Below are 16,071 nucleotides of genomic sequence, written 5' to 3'. Positions count from 1 at the left end.
GGTTATGACATGATGGCTTGAGAGGAGCCTTGGAAAGAGCTGCTTTGCTTACCATGCACTGCTAACCTTCAAACTGATAGCTGAGAGAGACATTTCCATATACTTCAAGGTGCTGTGTTTTATGGTCTCTCTCTCTCTCTCTTTTTTTTTTTTTTGGCAACTGTTTAGCTTTATCATAACTAAAACAGGGTTAAAATAGTTGGGTAAGACTCCCTAGAGAAAGAGACTTGAGTTGGACCTTGAAATATTCATTGAAGATTAATCCAATGGAAAGCAAAAAGGCAAAGACAGGAAGAAAAACTCTTCTTTATATGTCGAGTAGGAATTAGACATTCCCCTGTCCATTATAAAGTAGAACAATAAAATCTGTCCTTGGTGGGGGTCTCGCTTTATGACAAAATAAAATTGCTTAACAAAGTATAAAAAGATACTCTAAATGCAAATATACAATAGAAGTACGTATCTTTAACTCTTATTAAAGTGTCTAGACCTGGTTCCCTGTACATTACAGGGAATTTTTAGTGGAAGTAACGGAGTTCTATTGGGGATTATATAAAATTGTAGGATAAAACCTACTTTAGTTCTATTGTACAGTTGAAAAAAGCACAAGCAATTACTATTTGACTATACTTGCCATATCCTCAATTATGTTACTCTATACATTTTATCTTTTTGAAAACAAATGTTTCACTCAAGTCATGATGGAGTAACTGGTACCAGATTTAATATCCTACCATAAACAACTAGAAAGCTGTTTTCAGACATTGGACCAAAAGCAGTATAACATGGATATCCTTGAAAGAAGAGAAACAAGAAAATGAACCTGACCGTCACCCTGGCTTTCTGCCTGGAGGCTTTTTCTGGGCAGCCATCCAGGCAGGAGAAACTTAAGGAGAACACGGTCTTTTTGAGTTGAGAAAATAGGGATCAGAGTCTGCAGGGGTTGAGGTGACTGGAATTTGCAGTGTGAAGAACCAGACAGGAAAAGGGTATGCAGAGAAAGAGTTGCATATATATGTATGGAGGTCACCTTAGTATTGTGGAGTACTAAATGACACATACAAAGGGTAACATTCCATGAGACTGAGAAAAGAATGGGATGGGACATGTATGCTAAATAATTCCCACAGTTCATACAGGGTGGGAGGAGATATTCAGCTTTCAACCAGTCAGAGTGAAGTGAACAACTGGAACATTCGGTAGAGTCCCTTGAGAGGTCATGGTTTAGTAGTAGAGTGAAATGATGCCTAGGGTAAAGGCAACATTATATCTGCCCCAATATAGTTTTAAAACAAGCCTCAAAATAATTCAGCATATCCCCAAGTAATTTTAGTGCATTTGAGAAAAAGTCCAACACTCTTTAAAGACAACAAAATCTAGCACTCAACATCATACTAATCACTAAGCTTAGCTTCCAATAAAAGTTTACTAGGCACATGAAGGAGCAATAAAATGTATTCATAATTTGCAGAAAATATGTCAATGATCCAGAAAAGACAATGATGATATTAACAGATGAGGACTTTAAAATATTTGTTGTAAATACGTTAAAAGACTTAAAGGAAAATATAAACATCATGAGATAATATATGGGAAATATATTTTTAAAGAAATTAATAAAATTTATAGAGCTGAAAAATACAATATTTGAAATGAAATTTTTACTGGATGCAATAAACAGCAGATTGAGCACTAAAAAAAAGCAGGCTGGGCACGGTGGCTCACGCCTATAATCCCAGCACTTTGGGAAGCCCAGGCAGGCAGATAACAAGGTCATGAGATTGAGGCCATCCCGGTCAATATGGTGAAACTCCGTCTCTACTAAAATACAAAAAAAAAAAAAAAAAAAAAATTAGCTGGGTGTGGTGGCATGCACCTGTAGTCCCAGCTACTTGGGAGACTGAGGCAGGGGAATCGTTCGAACCCAGCAGGCGGAGGTTGTAGTGAGCCGAGATTGTGCCATTGCACTCCAGCCTGGCAACCGAGTGAGACTCCATCTCAAAATAATAATAATAATTATAATAACATAAATAATAAAAAAGTGAAGTTGAATACATAGCTTTAGAAACTATTCAAATGGAAATAAGAGAGGATAAAAAGAAACATAACAACTATCTCAGTTTCTCGTGGGATAGTATCAAGCAGTGAAACACGTGCAACTTCAGCCCCATAAAATCGAGGTGTACAGAAAACATCTTTTTAAGTTACAGCCAAAAAAGTATAAATTTGATTAAAACTACAAAGCCACAGATCTAAGAAGCTCAACAAATTCCCAGCAGAATAAACACCCAAAGAAAACTAAACCATGGCATGCCACAAATTGTTTAAAAACACTGAGTAAGAGAAACCTGAAGAGCAGCCAGTTGCTGGGGTACAGGCATTGTGTACAGGGGAACAAAGATAAAAAGACTGTGGATATTTCCAAGCAAGCTAGAAGACAGTGGAACATATCTTTAAATGTTAAAACAAACAAAAACCATCAACCAAGAATTTCATATGCAGCAAAAATATCCTTCAAAACTGAAGACAAAATAAAGGATTTTTCAGATAAATAAGATGCTCAGATAATTCATTAGCAGAATATCCGCCCTCTAAGAGTTTCTTCAGGCAGAGGAAAATGATATCAGATGAAAATATTGAAAAGAGAAGAGTGTAAGAAATAATAAATATGTAGTACATTTTTATTTCTTTTTATATTTTTTAAAATATCAATTATTTAAGGCAAAAATATCAAATATTTAAGGCAAAAATATTAACACTGTATTTATTATTAGGTTTATAACATATGTAGAAATAATATGTATAACAACACAATGGCCAGGGAGAATTGAATTATCATTAAAAGTAGACTCTAGTAAGTTAAAGATGCATATGAGAAACCCTAAGGCAGCCATTTAAAAAATATCAAAAGAGTAAACCTAATAAACTAATACATGGATAAAATGGAATACTAAAGAAATATAATTAATCCAAAAGAAGGCAGCACATGAGAAAAGAAGGAAGGAAATACAGATGTTACAAATAGAAAACAAATGGTAAGATGATACATTCACCATATTGAGAGCCTCACTAAATATACATGGTCTAAATATTTCTGTTAAAAGCACAGATTGTCAGTCTGGATAAAAAGGCAAGACCCAACTATAAACTATCTATAAAAAATATACTTTAAATTAAAAAGACATAGACAGGCTAAAAGTAAAAGGATGGAAAATATTTACCATGCAAATATGAGTGATAAGAAAGTGGGGGTGGCTATATTAATATCAGTCAAAGTAGACTTTGGGTCAATAAATACTGCCAGACATAAAAGGGACATTTTATACTGATAAAGGAGTTCATGCTTGAATAAAATATCATATTTCTAAATGTGTATGCACCTTGCCTAAAAATAGAGCTTCAAAATACATGGAAATAACTAAACAGAACTAAAAGGAGAAATAAATACACATAGATAATTGTAAATTGCAACAAATCTCTTTATGTTATTCATTGAGCAGGAAGACAAAGAAAATCAATAAATGCTTAAAAGTCTAGAGCAAAATTGTCAATCAACTTAGCCTAACAAAAGTAGAATGTATATTTCTCAAAGTTAATATAGAATATTGGCTAGGATAAACTATCTGTTGAGCTCTACAATAAATCTTGGCATATATAAAAGGATTGAAGTCTTATAGAAAATATTCTTTGATCACAATGCAATTAACTATAAATTGGAAGCAGAAACATATCTTTCAGTTCTCTTAAATTTTGATATTAAACAACACACATTTAAATAGTCCATGGGTCAAAGAAGAAATAACAAGGGAAAATCAGAAAATAAATTTTAAACTGAAAAATGATAGAAAACTTAATGCATCAAAATTTGTAGGATGCAGGTAAAGAAGCATATAGAAGGAAATTTGTAACTTTTAAATGCTAAGTTAGAAAAAAAGAGCAGTCTCATGATTTAACCTCGTATCTCAGGAATATAGAATAAAAGAGTGAAGTAAACCCAAAGTATATACAAGGAAAGAAAAAATAAAAATAAGAACAGAAAAATCAATGAAACAAAACATGAACAGATAAAATAAATGAAAGAAAAAGAAAAATCTGTAAAATATTAATAAATACATTTCTAGCCAGAAAATTAAAAAGTGAAATTATATGAATTAGCAATATAATAAATGACAGAGAAGACATCACTACAGATCTTCTTTATGTTACATTAATTATTAATGATTTTATGCCAATAAGTTTGACATCTTCAATTAAATAAAAAATTCCTTTAAAAATTATCAAAATTTACATAAAAAGAAATAGAAAAACTTAATAGCCCTTACATATTAAAGAAATTAAATTTGAATTGAAAATGTTCCCACAAAGAAAATGTCAGACCCGGGTGGGATCATTGGTAAATTCTATAAAATATTTAGGAAAATAATAATACCAATATTTTACAAGACGTTTTGTAAAATAGAAGAAAAGAATTATCCCAGCTTGATTCACAAGGTTGACATTTCCAAAAATAGGCAAACATTGTGCAAGAAAATGAAATTACAGACCAATATCCCTCATTAACATACATGTAAAATTTCTTAACAAAATATTTAGCAAATTGAATCCAGTAGTATATAGAAAAATAACATGTTATAACCAAGTGGGTTTTATTCCAGGAATGAGAGGTCAATTTAGTGCTTGGAAACCAATGTAATTACCGTATTAACAAAACAAAGGAGAAAAAATTACACACAATTATCTTCATATATGCAGAAAATTATCTGACAAAATTTAACACTAATTCTCTAAGAACTTTCAGAAAACTAAGAAGAGAAGGTGACTTTCACAATATGATAAAGGATAATGATAAAATCTCATAGTCATTATCATACTTAATGGTGAAAAACCAAGATGAGGAAGAAAAACAAAGATACCATTGTCACCATTTCAACACTTTACGAAAATCATAGTCAATGCAATAGGATCAAACTAAATAAAATGTGAAAGGAAGTAGAGCAAGATGGCTAAATAGAAACCTTCACTGATTGTCCTCCCTGGAGAAGCACCAAATTTAACAACAATCTACACAAAAAAACACCCTCATAAGAACCAAAATCAGGCAAGCAATCACAGTACCTGATTTTAACTTCATATTACTGAAAGAGGCACTAAACAGGGTAGGAAAGACAGTCTTGTATTGCCAACACCAACCCTCCCTCATCTCCTGGCAGCAGCCACATGGCATAGAGGCAAAACTCTGTGCTTTGGGAAGGAGAGTGTAGTGACTGTGGGAGTTGGCATTAGAACTTAGTGCTGCCAACACCAGGCAGAACTCAGCCAATTAACATGGAAGGAGTATTTAGACCAGCTGTAGCCAGAGGGGAATTGCCCATTCCAGCAGTTGTAACTTGAAATACCACAAGCCTTGCCACCCTGGGTTTAAGTGCTCTGGGGTTCTAAATAAACTTGAAAGGCGGGCTAGGCCACAAGGACTGCAAATCCTAGGCAAGTCTTAGTGCTGAGCTGGGCTTGTAGCCATTGGACATGGGGGGCACGTGATTTAGCAAGACACCAGCCAGGGAGGCCAGGGAGTGTTTACACTGCCCATCCTCCAACCCCAGGCAGCACAGCTGACAGCTCCAAAAGAGATCCCTTCCTTCCACTTGAAGAGAGGACAAGGAAGAGTAAAGAAGATTTTGTCTTGCATCTTAGATAACAGCTCAGCCACAGTAGGATAGGTCACTGGACAGAGTCGTAAAGCCTCCCACCCATGTCCTACCTCCTGGACAATATCTCTAGACACACACTCAGCCAGAAGGTAGACTGCTGCCTTGAAGGGAAGGATCCGGTTCTGGAAGGATTCATCCTCTGCTGACTAAAGAGCCCTTGGGCCCTGAAAAATCAGCAGTGGTAACCAGGTAGTACATGCCATGGGCCTTGAGTGAGACTCTGAGATGTGCTGGTTTCAGGTGTGACTTAGCATATTCACAGTTGTGGTGGTTATGAAGAGAGACTCCTTCTGCTTGAGAAAAAGCAGAGGGAAGAATAAAGGGGACTTTGCCTTGCAGCTTAGGTACCAGCTTGGACACAGTGAAAAAGAATATCAAGTAGACTCTTCGGGTTCCCAATTCCAGGCCTTGACTCTTGGATGGCATTTGCGGACCTACTCTGGGCCAGAAGAGAGCCCACTTCCCTGAAAGGTGAGTCTCAAGCCTGGCAGCATTCACCACAAGCTGACTGAAGAGCCCTCGGACCTTAAGTGAACATTAGTGGTACCCTGGCAGAAATCCCCATGAACTTGTGGTGGTGGACATGGGGAGAGATGCCTCTGTCTGGGGAAAGGGGAGGGAAGAGTGAGAAGGACTTTATCCTGTGATTTTGGTGCCAGCCTAGTCACAGTAAAATAGAGCACCAAGTACATTTCTGAAGTTTCAGTGGCTCCTGGATGGCATCTCTGGACCTGCCTGAGGCCTGGGGGGATCTTCCTGAAGGGAAGGACACAAGACTGCCTGGCTTCACCACCAAGTAGTGGTGATGGCAGGCTTTGGGAAAGACCCAGTGCTCTGCTAGTTTCAGGTCTGACCCAGCACAGTCTCAGTGGTGGTAGCCACAAGGGTGCTTGTGTTACCTCGCCCCCAGCTCACCAGAGAGCAGCTCACCAGAGAGAGAGAGAGAGAGAGTTTGTTTGGGAGAAAGTAAGAGAAGAATACAAGAGACTTTGCCTGGCAATCCAGATAATTTTTCTGGATCTTATCCAAAATTACCAAGTCCGTACCTCTCGGAGTCTGTAAGAATCACAGCATTACTGAGCTTGGAGTGCTCCCTAATGCACATACAGCTTCAGTGACCAAAAACTTGGATCACAACACTCAAGTCCCTTCAAATACCTGGAAAGCCTTCCCAAGAAGGACAGGCACAAACAAGCCCAGACTGTGAAGACTACAATAAATACTTAACTTTTCAATGCCCAGACATAGAGGAACATCCACAAACATTAAGACTGTCCAGGGAAACATGACCTTACCAAATGAACTAAATAAGGCACCAGGGACCAATGCCAGAGAGACAGAGATATGTGACCTTTCAGACAGAGAATTCAAAATAGCGGTTTTGAAGAAACTCAAGGAAATTCAAGATAACAGAGAAGGAATTCAGAATTCTATTAAAGTTAACATAGACATTGAAATAATTAAAAAAATGAAGCAGAAATTCTGGAGTTGAAAATGCAATTCACATACTGAAGAATGCATCAGTCTTAACAGCAGAACTGATCAGGCAGAAGAAATAATTAGTAAACTTGAAGACAGGCTATTTAAAAATACACAGAGGAGACAAAAAATATGAAAGGATGAAGCATGCCTACAAGATCTAGAAAATAGCCTAAAAGGGGCAAACCTAAGAATTATTGGCCTTAAAGAGGAAATTAATACATATCAGCAGAGAAAAACAGCTATATTTAAAGGAATACAGGAAGAAAGAAAAGAAGGAAAAAAAGACCACAAAACAACAGAAAACAAATAATAAAATGGCAGGAGTAAATCCTTACTTGTCAATAATAAAACTGAATGTAAACAGACAAATCTCTCCAATCAAAAGACATAAAGTGGATGAATGGATTTAAAATATAAGACAATGGTGTGTTGCTTACAGGAAAAATATATTTCATGCCGCTGGAAACCAAAAAAGAGCAGGAGTAGCTATACATGTATCAGATAAAATAGACAAAATAGGTTTAAAGACTAATATGATAAGAAGAGACAAAGAAGGTCATTATATAATGATAAAAATGTCAATTCAGCAAGGGAATATAACAATTTTAAATATATATTCACCCAACACTGTAGCACTCAGATATATAAAGCAATTATTATTAGAGTTAAAGAAAGAGATAGACCCCAGTACAATAATAGCTAGTAAAGTCAGCACCCCACTTTCCCATTAGACAGATCATCCAGACAGAAAATCAAAAACGAAATACCAGACTTAATCTGCACTATAAACAAAATGGACCTAGAAGATTATTTACAGAACACTTAATCCAACAACTGCAGAAGCATACTTTTCAGCACATGGATCATTTTCAAGGATAGACCATATGTTAGGTCACAGAACAAGTCTTAACACATAAAAAAAATTGAAATAATAACAAGCATCTTCTCTGATCAAAATGGAATAAAACTATAAATTAATAAGAGGAATTTTGGAATCTATACAAGCACATGGGAATTAAACAGTATGTTCCTGGATGATCACTGGGTCAATGAAGAGATTAAGAAATAAACTGAAAAATTTCTTGAAACAAAGGATAATGGAAACACAACATACTAAAACCTACGGTATGCAGTGAAAGCAGTACTAAGAGGGAAGTTTGTAGCTATCAGTGCTTATGTGAAAAAATAAGAAAAACTTCAAATAAACAACCTAATGATGCATCTTAAAGAACTAGAAAAGCAACAGCAAACCAAAGTCAAAATTGGTAGAAGAGCAGAAATAATAAAGATTAGAACAGAAACAAATGAAATTGATATGAAAAATACAATAAAAAGATCAATAAAACAAAAAGTTTGTCTTTTTGAAAAGATAGACAAAATTGAAAAAGCTTTAGCCAAACTAAGAAAAAAAGAGTGAAGACCCAAATAAATAAAATCAAAAATGAAAAAGACATTACAACCAGAGACACTAAACCAATACCACAGAAATTCAAAGGATCTTTCTTTCCTTGTTTGCAGAAGATATGATCTTACATTTGGAAAAACCCAAAGACTCCACCAAAAAGTATTAGAACTGATAAACAAATTCAGTATTATAGGATATAAAGTCAACATACAACAAACAGTAGCATTGCTATATACCAACAGCAAATAATCTGAAAAAAAAATCAAGAAAGTAGTCCCATTTACAATAGCTACAAATAAAATACCCTGGAATTAACTAACAAAAGAAGTGAAAGATCTCTACAATGAAAACTGCAAAACATTGATGCAAAAAATTGAAGAGGACACACACACACAAAATGGAAAGATATTCCATGTTCATGGATTGGAAGAATCAAAATTGTTAAAATATCCATACTACCCAAAGCAAACTACAGATTCATTGCAATCCATATCAAAATATCAATGACTTTCTCACAGAAATGGAAAAATCAATCTTCAAATCTATATAAAACCACAAAAGACCCAGAATAGCCAAAGCTGTCCTGAGCAAAAAGAACAAAACTGAGGAATTACATTACCTGATTCAAATGATACTGTGGAGCTATAGTATCCAAAACAGCATGGCACTCACAAAAAAAAAAACAGATATAGAGGCCAGTGGAACAGAATGGAGGACTCAGAAACAAATCCAGACTTCTACAGTGAACTTATTGACAATAAAGGTGCCAAAAATATACATGGGGGAAAAAGTCTCTTCAATCAATGGAGCTGGAAAAATTGAATATCCATATGCAGAAGAATGAAACTAGATCCCTATCTCTCACCATATACAAAAATGAAATCAAAATGGATTGAAGACTTAAATCTAAGGCCTAAAACTATGAAATGACTACAAGACAACATTGGGAAAATTCTGCGTGACATTGGAGTGGGCAAAGATTTCTTGAGTAATACCCTGCAAGCACAGGCAACTAAAGCAAAAATGGACAAATGGGATCACATCAATTTAAAAAGCTTCTGCACAGCAGGGAAACAATAGACAAAATGAAGAGATAACACACAGAATGGGAGAAAATATTTGCAAACTACCCACCTGACAAGGGATTAATAAGCAGAACATATAAGGAGCTCAAACGATTCTATAGGAAAAAAAAATCTAATAATCCAATTAAAAACTGGGCAAAGATTTGAATAGACATTTCTCCAAAGAAGATATACAAATAGCAAACAAGTATATGACTAGGTGCTCAATAGCATTAAGAATCAGAGAAATGCAAATCAAAACTACAATAAGATATTATCTCACTCCCGTTAAAATGACTTTTATCCAAATGATGGACAATAACAAATGCTGACAAAATTGTGGAGAAACGGAAACCCCAGTACAGTGTTTGTGGTAATGTAAATTAGAACAACCACTATGGAGAACTGTTTGGTGGTTCCTCACAAAACTATAAATAGAGCTACCAGCATATGATCCAGCAATCTCACTGCTAGATATATATCCAAAAGAAAGAAAATCAGTATATCCAAGAGATATCTGCACTCCCATGGTTATTGCAGCACTATCCACAATAGCCAAGATTTGGAAGCAACCTAAATGTTCATCAACAGAAGGATGGATAAAGAAAATGTGGTACACACATACAATATAGTACTATTCAGCCATAGAAAAGAATGAGAGCCAGTCATTTGCAACAACGTAGATAAAACTGGAGGTCATCATGTTAAGTAAAATAAGCCAGGCACAGAAAGACAAACTTTGCATGTTCTCACTTCTTTGTAGGTGTTAAAAATTAAAACAATCAAACTCATGGAGACAGAGTAAAAGGATGGTTTCCTGAGGCTGGGAAGAGTAGTTGGGGGATTGGGAGGGGGACGTGGGAATGAATAATGGATACAAAGAAATAGTTAGAAACAATGAATAAGATCTTGTATTTGCAGCACAAAAGAGTGACTATAGTCAAAATAGTTTAATTGTACATTTTAAATATCTAAAAGAGTATAATTGGATTGTTTGTAACACAAAGGATAAATGCTTGAGGTGATGGTTACCCCATTTGCCTTGACGTGATTATTACACACTGTTTGCCTGTATCAACATATCCCATATAGTCCAGAAATATGTACACCTACTATGTATCCACAAAAATTAAATGTTTAAAATTTAAAAATTAATAAAATGCATACAGTTGTAGAAAGAAATAAAAATGTATATCTTTGTATACATCATGATCATTTATATAGAAAATCATAAGAAAACTTCAAAAATCTACTAGAACGAATGACCTTGGCAAAGTCATAGGGTTCAATTTAATATAAGAACTATGTTGTGCTTCTATATACTGGTAATAACAATTGGAAAATAAAATTTGATCAACTACACTATTTAGCATATTATCTAAAAATATGAGCTATTTAAGAATAAAATATTTGCAAGATCTGTGCTTTAAAAACTTCAAAACATGTTGAAAGAAATTAAAGATAACATAAACAAGTGTAGATATATACTATGTTCATGGAACAAGAAACTCAATATGTTAAGATGTCAATTCTACTCAAATTGGTCTATAGGTTGAACGATATGCTAATCAAAATCCCAACAGTCTTCTGATGTAGAAATTGGCAAATTGACCCTAAAATTTATACAGAAATGCTAAGAACATAGAACATAGAATAGTCAAAATAATTTTGAGTTAAAAAAAGAATAAAAATTCAAGATATAACCATCTGATTTCAAGATGTCCTGTATGGTAACAGTGATATGGTTTGGACATGTGTCCCCACCAAATCTCATGTTGAATTGTAATCCCCAGTGTTGGAGATGGGGCCTAGTGGGAGGTGACTGGATCTTGGGGAGAAGGTCTCATGAATGGTTTAGCACCATCCCCACTTGGTACCGTATAGTGAGTGAGTTCTCACAAGATCTGGTTGTTTAAAAGTGTGTGGCACCTCCCCTCCTCCCTTCTTGCTCCTGCTCTGGCCATGTAAGATGAGCCTGCTTCCCCTTGGCCTTCCATGATGATTTTCAGTTTCTTAAGGCCTCTCCAGTAGCAGAAGCCGCTATACTTCCTGTACAGCCTGAAGAGTCATGAGCCAATTAAAGCTCTTTTCTTTATAAATAGCCAGTCTCAAGTATTTCTTTTGGCAGCCAACTGACTAATTAGAACTGACTAATGCAAACAGTAATCAAGATAATGCAGTATTTGCATATAGATAGACCTGTAGACCACAGGTCAACTCATTGTTTATAAAGGCAGCAAGGTAATTCAGTTAGGATGGTCTTTCCAATAAACAGTGCCCAAATCACTGAATAGACATTGATTAAATAAAAAGAACCTCAATGAGTCCCTCATGTCTCATGCAAAAATTTACTCAGAATGGAGTATAGGTCTAAGTTTAAAAGCTGAAACCATAAAAATTCTAAAAGAAATTATAGACAATGATCTTCACAATTATGGGGTGGGCAAAGTTTTCAGGTCACACAAAGGACAAACTACAAAAAATGGAGAAACTGAACTTCATCAAAATTTTAAATTCAGTTACATGAAAGAGACCAAAGAATATATTGTCCAAGCACCATGGTTCATGCCTGTAACTCTAACACTTCAGGAAGCTGAGGTGGGAGGAACCCTTGAGCTCCGGAGTTTGAGGCTGCAGTGAGCCATGATTGCACCACTGTACTCTAGCCTGGGTGAGAGAGCAAGACCCTGACTCAAAAAAAAAAAAAAAAGAAATAATATATAATATATAAAGAACTCTCACAACTCAATAATAAGACCAATTGAAACTACCTTTGCAAAAATTATAACAGTGAGAAAATTATGACGCTGAGAGAAATCTAACCTGATTCCACCTAGCTTCTAAACTCCAAGCTGCCCTTGTTCATTCCTGGTCATAGGCTGAACTAACTTTGGAAGGAACTTAGTTTATAGTTTAACTTTGAAACAAAGATAACAGCCCTTTCCCAAAATCAACTCCCATCTTGCCTGGGGACCAGACTGCCTTTATAGGAGTAATATATTAGCCACAAGATTAGAAATTATGTTCTGGAGTCATACAGCCAGAGGCCACAAGATGCTGAACCTCCCCAATTGCTCCTAGGGATAAGATCACTATTGTAAAACCTAAGACTGGTGCTCGAGATACTTTCCAGACCCTGCATTCTGATCCACCAGCTAGCACACAGACCAGTAATCTGGTTCTACCAGTTCTGCAATCCCACCCAGGAACAGAAGACAACAAGAAAAACACACTTCGATCCCCTGTGATTTCGTCTCTGACCTAACCAATCAGCACTCTCCAGTACCTGGCCTCCTGTCTGCCAAATTATCCTTTAAAAACCCCGGTCTCAAAATTTTCAGGGAGACTGATTTGAGTAGTAAAACTCCAGTCTCCCATTCAGGTGGCTCTGAGTGAATTAAGCCCTCTCTACTGCAATTCCTTTACCTGGGCATGCAAAGGACAAACTCCTTGATAAATCACCTTTACTTGGGCAGCAGGCAAGGAGAACCCATTGGACAGTTACAAAATGGCCCTATTTTTAAAAATGGGCATAAGATTTTGCAAACATTTCACAAAAAGAAATTCACGAATGGCCAATAAACACATGAAAAAACACTTAACATTACTAGTCATTAGGAAAATGTGATTAAAACAATGAGATACCACTTTATACCCATTTCAGTGGCTCTGGTTTGGAGCAACTAGAAATCTCAGGCATTACTGATGGAAATGTAAAGTGGTACAGTCAGTTTGGAAAACAGCTGATGGTTTCTTACAAAGTTAAAAATACACTTACTATATGACACAGCAATCCCACCCCCAGGCATTTACCCAAGAGAAATGAGAACATATGTCCACACAAATACGTGGACACTAATACCCATAGCCATCTGATTTTTAATGGGCTAAAACAGAAACAACCCAAATGCCCATGGATACACATATTGGAGTACGTTTATATAATAGAATACTACTCGGCCATGAAAAGCATGGACTAATGATGTACATACAGCAACACAGATTGAATCTCAAAAAACGTTCAACTGACTTTTTAAAAAGCCATCAGATAACTTCATTTATATGGAATTCTAGAAAAGGCAATACTAATCTACAATGACAGAAAGGAGACCAGTGGCTGTCTATGACCAGGGGTGGGGAGAGTGGTTACTGCAAAGGAAACCAGAATTCTTTGGGGTGATGTCAATTCTCCATGTCTTAATGTGGTTATGGTTACATAGGAGGATACATTTGTCAAATTTATTAAACCGTAAAATAAAGTTAATTTTTTTTTAAAGGGAGACTGTTTCTCCTGTTTTGTTTTCCCCTTCACTTTTCAGAATTAAGCTGCAGTTAGCAGACTTTCCTGGTTACTTTGAATCAGGAACTCCTCAAAAAGTCTGTTGATGAAGGGAGAATCACAATTAGGCATTTAGAGCAGCTTGATTTGACAACTAAATGTAGAAATTCCTAATGAAAAAAAAAAACCACTTGAAATGTTGCCACATATGGAATGGGCTGGAGAAGATATCACTGAGGCATCATTGTTGTAGGGTGTCCTTTCTAGGGAAGGGAAGGGAGGCGAAGGACCATGAGCTCATCATTATCAAGGATTCTGAAACTTCAGTTCACTTTTATTAATAAATTACCTTCATGTGGCCGATGAATCGCCGGTCTGATTGGAAACTCTTTCCTGCACCGAAGAAACTGCACCAATTAGCAATATTCATCTGCCAATTCAGCTCTGCAGGTTCAGGCTCATTTAACTTGACAAAAATAGCTTCTTTTTCTTGAGTAGGGGAAGTTTTTCTCTGCCTCCCGCCCTAGTGATGGGCAGAGATGGTGGTGGAATCTTATTACAGCCTTCCTGTCCCTGATGTTCTTTATCCAGCCGCAGCGCCACAGGCTGCCCGTTTTTTTTTTTTTTTTTTTTTTTTTTGGATACCCATTTCACGACCTTCTTTGGTTTCTTTATCACAAAAGTCACTGTATGTCTTTTAGCTCAAAGCCCTACTGCAATATTCTCTGTTTGTCTTTTCCCCTTTACTCTTAATATCTTATTTGTTCCTTCCCTTTTCCCCTTCTTCCCTTACCCCCTTTCATTCTTCCCTCTTTTTTTCTTTAATTCTTCACCAGCCCCTAGCATATTCTAAACTATTTGCCCCTTTCATGATGTAATCATGAACCGACCCCCGCCATAGTAATCAGGTGGGTTTTTTTTCTTTGCAGTTTCCTTATACTGAAGTGGTACAACCCCACCCCCATTACCATCACCTCCACTTCATTTTAAATGTTCTACTCTTGTCCAAGAGAGACTGGCCAGTTCTTCCTACCATTTCAGCCCATCATAAATTCATAAATATGGATTCATTTGCTGAGCCTAAGTTTTCTGCATGAAAGTAAATCCCTTTTGTGATACCTACAAAAGTCACAGAATCATCAAACACAGTTCAAAAGAGCAAATGACAAATATTCATTGCATCATAAGGAACTTGATTCTAAAAAGCAAATTATTTGCTATATAATAGAAACAGGCAGGTTAAAAACAATAATTAGAGTGTGAAAGAGGTAAGAGAAAGTTCTGAGAGTGATATAAAGTTTCATTACATTGACTGAAGATGGTTTCATGGAAGTATATTATGTCAAAACTCATCAATAATACACTTTAAATATGGATGGTTTATTTACATCAATTATGACTCAATAAAGCTGTAAAGCAAAGGAAATAAATAGTAAAAAACAAAGACAAACAAAAACATCAATGACTTAGGAATAATTAGCCAAGATATTCTTAAATGTAGGCTAGTGTATATGTAATTTTAGACTTGCTATTTATCAGCTGTATCCTTATTCTATGAAAATCTCATTTTACCTTAAAAAAATTAAGATGCGAGGACATACCTCTGAATGTTCAGTGGTCCTGGGATGCTCTCATGCAAGCTCGTTTCACTGTGAGCTGATGAATCAGCATAAAAGCTGAATGGTATCTCATGATCACACTCTGTTCTGCCAATAAGACAGTTTATTTTAACTTGCTGTTCCCATATTTTGAAAGAGACTGACTGCTGCAGAAATATACAAATCAGAGATATTATCAATCCTGAATTCCCAGTAACTTTATTTTTATTCTACTTTGCTACACAGGCTACTGGAGTTAATGTCCTATAGGCACTTGAGGATGCTGGGCACTTGGCAGGTATGCATGTTGGTCAATTCATTTGACAACATCTGTTTGCAAGGAAAATTTTCCTTAATGCATCTTCAAATAGAAAAGTCTATGAGTAATCAAATGTGAGTGACAGAAGGGTAACCTTATTCCACTAATGTCCCCTTTAAAAATTTTCCCCCTGAGCAACCATAAAGAATAAAAATAGTGATAATTATCAGTTCTCTATTTTTGCTGTGGAAGCTGGGGAGTTATGAAACAAATATA

At 35.9% G+C, this 16,071-nt stretch overlaps 1 long non-coding RNA gene across 2 annotated transcripts in view; it reads right to left on the bottom strand.

The window, feature by feature from the left end:
- The window catches only part of LOC100611687 (uncharacterized), a 48,280-nt gene extending 32,583 nt beyond the window's left edge, over positions 1–15,697 (bottom strand). For both annotated transcript variants that reach the window (XR_001721277.4, XR_008537738.2), the window contains exons 1-2: positions 15,540–15,697; positions 14,288–14,461 (exon numbers count right to left, since the gene is read on the bottom strand). This is a non-coding gene — a long non-coding RNA (uncharacterized LOC100611687). The remainder of the gene's footprint in view (positions 1–14,287; positions 14,462–15,539) is intronic.
- Between the last annotated feature and the right edge of the window lie 374 nt (positions 15,698–16,071).

The sequence above is a fragment of the Pan troglodytes genome, chromosome 8 (genome assembly GCF_028858775.2).
Source record: "Pan troglodytes isolate AG18354 chromosome 8, NHGRI_mPanTro3-v2.0_pri, whole genome shotgun sequence".
Classification (NCBI taxonomy): Eukaryota; Metazoa; Chordata; class Mammalia; order Primates; family Hominidae; genus Pan; species Pan troglodytes.
Note: the sequence above shows the minus strand (reverse complement) of the source record. Positions and strands in the feature narration are given on the sequence as shown.